This window comes from Brassica napus, chromosome C9 (assembly GCF_020379485.1).
Source record: "Brassica napus cultivar Da-Ae chromosome C9, Da-Ae, whole genome shotgun sequence".
Classification (NCBI taxonomy): Eukaryota; Viridiplantae; Streptophyta; class Magnoliopsida; order Brassicales; family Brassicaceae; genus Brassica; species Brassica napus.
The window spans coordinates 35,810,385-35,815,888 of NC_063452.1; the positions used below are offsets into that span (position 1 = coordinate 35,810,385).

At 33.2% G+C, this 5,504-nt stretch overlaps 1 long non-coding RNA gene across 1 annotated transcript; it reads left to right on the top strand.

Moving 5' to 3' along the window:
* The first annotated feature begins 1,382 nt into the window (after window positions 1-1,382).
* On the top strand, window positions 1,383-4,554 carry LOC111212414. Its single transcript, XR_002662960.2, has 3 exons — window positions 1,383-3,946; window positions 4,024-4,201; window positions 4,289-4,554. It is a non-coding gene; the product is annotated as an uncharacterized LOC111212414 (long non-coding RNA).
* The last annotated feature ends 950 nt before the right edge of the window (window positions 4,555-5,504 follow it).

A 5,504-nucleotide genomic window follows, 5' to 3' on the forward strand; every position in this document is an offset into this window, starting at 1 on the left:
CACGAATTAGATGTCTAAGAGACACAATCAAGTTGCTACAATGTCTATTAGAGATAGACAAATAAGTTCCAAATAATAAGGAACCTCGGAAAGTAATGAAAGGTGCTCAGAATCGTACAAATCCGAGTTCATAAGAGAAACCAGTTCAGACAGAGAAATAAGGTTGCGCAACCACACATCTAAGGTACCAGACCATGTAGTTTGGGACGCCAAACTGCAAGGTATAAAGGTCTTGGATAATAAGATCTCAAAATCTAATTAGATCATGTCTGGAACAGTATGAAACTAAAGATAAAGAGTGTTAACACCAAAGATGTATTTACATACATAAGAGCTCATAAAAGATTGTAGTACTTGGGATTTGAAGGATATAACCTGAGGATCATGAACCCACGTAGAGTACTCATAAAACCTATATAGGGACGTGGGGTGTTCAAAGAATTCAAAGTAATTATAAGACAGATGGGCGTAGTAACCATGTACATACAGAAAAGCCATCTAAGAAAGAAACCAGTGAATGGATCTTGTGAGATAAGAAATTCCGTGAGATTAAAGGACATGACCACATGGTATAGTGTGTCCATGTTCCTTCTAAATAACGTTCAAGTATAGCTTGATTACACAAGGATACTCACAAGGACCAAGAACAATTTATAAAGAGATATGCTCCTATATGGTGGATGCTACTACAGAAAATCAAGTTTGATTTTGTCTGGATATTTACTAAAGAAATAATGGTGTAGTAAGCAGCAAATGGATCACTGGATAAAGGTATCAACGTACCATAGAAATATGAGAAAGAAATTCTCATAGAACAAGCTTTGTTCCTAAGTTGTTTATGGATTGTAATATACAGCAGCTGTAAGTAATATGAAAGACTAAGTATTTACTTAGTGCAGTCAGTCCATACAGAAAATATTATAATTCCTTGTGATCATAATAAAGACCAACTGAGAGAAAAAGGTTTAATGGTTCAAAGGTTCAATAATACAAGTTATCGATTGATTAAACAGGCTATGTTTTACATATGGAAAGTCTGTAGAAAAATCATAGCCGTGTGTGTGTGTATGATTAAGTCAGCACGTCTAAGTGAGAACCATAAACCAGGATAGTGACCAGAAGGATGTCTGGTCGTGGCTTAATGATTATAAGCATTGCTAAAGCAAGAAAAGATCGATAACCATGTACAAAGGACATGAGTGTATGACTGCGAATTCATTGTGTGATGAGTTTCATTGCAGCAAATAATTATTGATGGTATGACCTTAGACACTCATGATTATGAACGAATATAGACAAGGTCTATAGCTCAACATGGATCGACAAAAGAAAATAAAGAATGATTGGTTACAATGGATAAAGCCATTGGCACATACGAAGAGATATAAGTCCGAATGAACGAAAGATATGAAGTAAAGTTGTTCGTATGTGTTCTGGGTCTATGACTCAATATATATTGAATGTCCACGTTTTGGGAAAGCCATATAACCAAAGAGAATCCGTGGGACATGAAAAAGGACCTGCAAGTAAAGTTTTATTGCAGATTATAAAGTCCATCCGAGCACCGTTTGAAGCACCATCAGTTCAACCAAGACATGGAGTGATCAGCAGCAAAGATGTACATCCTGACCACATCTTAATGGAGTTCCAAAAGACATACCAACGTCCAAGACTTACAAGTTCATTCAAGGAGAATCCAGCTGATCATCTTCACCAAGTCATAGGCAACTTCAACGTTCAAGAAGACTCGGATACCAGATGGGAATGCGTCTACTACAGTGATGCATTCATCTGGGGGAGTTCATGTGTTGTACTCTTTTTCCTGTCCTTGGTTTCCCATTTTGCCACATTGGTTTTGGGGTTTTTCAGGAGAGGTTTTAATGAGGCAACATTAAGCATGCAACGAACCTGTACCGGATGTGTCGATCAAGGGGGAGTGTTATAAACCAAATGATGATCGACCATGGACCAGCCCGTACTGCAGGCCCAATCCGGAACATAATAAAGACAACCAGAGACTATGTGTTTATCTAGTATATATTCCATGTATATCTGTAACATAGTGTTTATCCTTATCCTTATCTTGTTAGGATAAACATGACCTTATGACGGTCTAATACCTTGTATATATATGGACCTTCTGGTCGACAGTAATGATAACAGAAATATTTCTCCAACACTTCATTTACAACAGCCGAAAGGTTTTACACTGTTTTTTTTCTCAAAAAATATTTTACACTATGAAACGAACTTAAAATTTAAGTTAACTAAATGTAAATCCAAATCATTAACCATAAACTATAAATAATATATAATAACTTGTAACCCCCAAAATATAACAAAGCTGCAGCCCATAAAACTATAACCCCTAAATTATAACCATAAGTTTAAATTTAGGGTTTAGGGTTAGGGTTTATGTTTAGGGTTTAGGTCAGATTTATATTTTAAAACTTAAAACACTAAATCTTAAATATAAAGTACAATCTAATTTTTCAAATTTTATTTTAAATTTTACTTTTGATCCATAATCCAAACTTTAAGCTCTACATTTTTAATTCTTAAATTCGAAACTTCACCCTAAATATTATACCATAGCCCCCAAGCTTAAACCCTACATACCAAGTCATAAATCTTATCTTTTAAAACTATAACATAAATCTAATAATCTTTCAATTCTAGTTTTATAATTTTAATGTCAAACCCTTAACCCTAATCACAAATGATTTTATTTTTCTTGATTCATTTCACAAAGGTGTGGATCACCTTTCATTATATATATAATAGTTTATATATTTGGTGTACTTCAAACTCTAAATCCCAAAACTTAACCCCATACCTTATACCATACTTCAAATTCTAGACCTCAAAATTTAACTCCAAACCCTTCAAACCCTAAACCCCAAAACTCTAATATATACCTAATCATATATAACATTTTAAACTTAAACTATATCAAATCTATTTTCAAAACTTAATCTCAAATTCTATACCGTAAAATTATAATAAAATATAATTACTCTTATTTGGATTGTTTTTTTCCATAAAATTATTGAAAGTTTAGACAATTTTTATAATAACAATAAATTAATAAGAAGACAATTTATATTGTTTTTTGAGAGCCATTAATTTATTTGGATCAAAAGCCCAAAACCACTCTTCTATCTATCCTGGTACTTTTTTCCTATTGGTTGAAAAAATAAAGGTGAGGATCGTAGACCATTGATCACAATTTAATCAATGGCCCAGATTATTTTGGAATTGTTTCTGATTGGACACACAAATCAACTCCTCTCCACGTTTCTTTCTCTCTCTGCAGATCTAAGAGCATGATTAATGGAAGTTCTTAGGATGGAGTTCTTAGCGGAATATAAGAAACCGTTTCTTAAATTTTAACTAAAAAAGCTAAGAACCGGATCTTAAATAATTAAGAGCCGGTTCTTAGCTTTTTTAGTTAAAAGTTAAGAGACGGTTTCTTATGTTCCGCTATTTAAGATCCGGTTCTTAGCTTTTCTAGTTAAAAGTTAAGAGACGGTTTCTTATATTCCGCTAAAAATCTCACCATACGAACCCTAGTTAATCATGGTCTAAGTCTCACCGATCTTCTTCTCTTTCTTTCCCTCTCCACGTTTCTTTGATTTTAATCTTATCATTGTTTTTCAATCTTATTTGTTTCGATTCGCTTCCTCACATTCTCAGATTTGATCTCTAACCACCGTTGATTGAAGCTTCACCACCACACTCCTTTTGACACCGTGTCACCAGCACCACCACCACCATCGCTTCTTAGATCCGTCTTCACCAGAGTCGCCACCACCACACGCTCATCATAATCACCATTCAGCTCTCTGTCTCTCACTTCTGTTTCTTGTTCTCTCTACATCGAGAAAGAAGCACGAGGCGCTCACCAGTGGCAGTTCTTTTACCACATCTAAAAGCATTGCTTCAGGTTACCAAGTTTTAGCTTATTGTTTTGTAAATGAGGATTTGGATTCTCTCTGAGTAATGGTTAGTTTGGAATGGCAGGTCTGGTGTTTTGGCTGGTAAATCTGCTAGAGCTTAAGTGATTGATGTTCTTTCTCTGCCTAAACAAACGCATCTATTTCTTCTCCGTGAAAAGACTTTGCGTTGCGCGTTTCCCGGGATAGAGAACAGTTTATCAAAGGATTTGGCCGTGGCTCTAAATGACTCGGAATTCCTACAGGTTTATACATTAACCCTTATCTCTATAATTGAGAAGCAAAGCTCGATGCTTTTGGTGTATGTGTTGAAACTTCTTCTTGTGGTACAGTGGTGGGTTTTTTAAGCGAGAAGGGATCACTTTCGGGCACTAAGGCAAAGAATGGAGAGCGGTAAAAAGACAGTTCGCACATCATAACGGGGGAACTGCTTTTGTATTCTCCATTCATCATGCAATCACAATCATAAAGTGGTTCAGGTTTAAAATTAATAAATTATTTATGAACCACTAGTGGTTCAAATCTGTGAACAAAAAATATGGTTCGCAATGTACAGTAACAATTCAGCATATTTGGAGTGTATCGAGTGTTTCTTCTGCTTTTCACTTGCAAATCAACTATTTTTTTTTAACACAGCAAATTCAACTATTTAAAATAATAAAACAATAAGTAAACTCTTTTCTGTTTTTTTTTTACAAGTAAACTGTTTTCTGTTACTACCTTTTAACTCATTGTATTTTTAACTTGGATTTTTTTTAATTTCTTTTCTATGTTTTAAATAAAACTAATTTCTCTTCATTTCCAAGAAAATAATTGTTTTATTTATCTATACTAGTAAACATGATTTCCCCCACTTACTCACTATATTACAGTTTAAATACATGTAATTTTTACTTACTCAATTTATTCAATCTAAAGACATCTTTTAACATTTTATATATTAGTTAAATATAAGTATAAAATTTAAATTATTTTATATATTTATTAATTTAATAAACAAAATATATTTGTACAGAATTTTAAAAATAAATCTGAAAATCAAACAAAAAATAAATATTTTTAATTAATTATGTAAATACATTTTTATTTATAAAGTATCTTTAATGAATCAAAGATAACTAGTTTTCTAAATTAATTAGATTATGTTTAAATTATTTTATATTTTGTATAAAAATTATATTGATGGAAACATATTATTTAATAATTAGTTTTAATTAAAAAATTACTAATACAAATTGTATATAATTATTTTAAATTTTTACAGTGTTCTAGACCGCTTTTTATCCACTTTCACCATTCAAACAAATATTTTGGACCGCTAGATCCGCTTGATCCACACTTGAACCACTAGATCCGCTAGATCCACTCTTGTTCCGCTCGATCCACTTGATCCGCTTGATCCGCAACGCTTGATCCGCTTTTCCCATTCAGAGTCTAAGTGTTGTTTCCACTGAATTACTGGTTTCTCAAGTGTAGGTGATCTGAAAAGGCGAAGGTACTAATGAATCTGACATGAGCTGTGTTCCAGATTATTGAATTTGGAGTTGT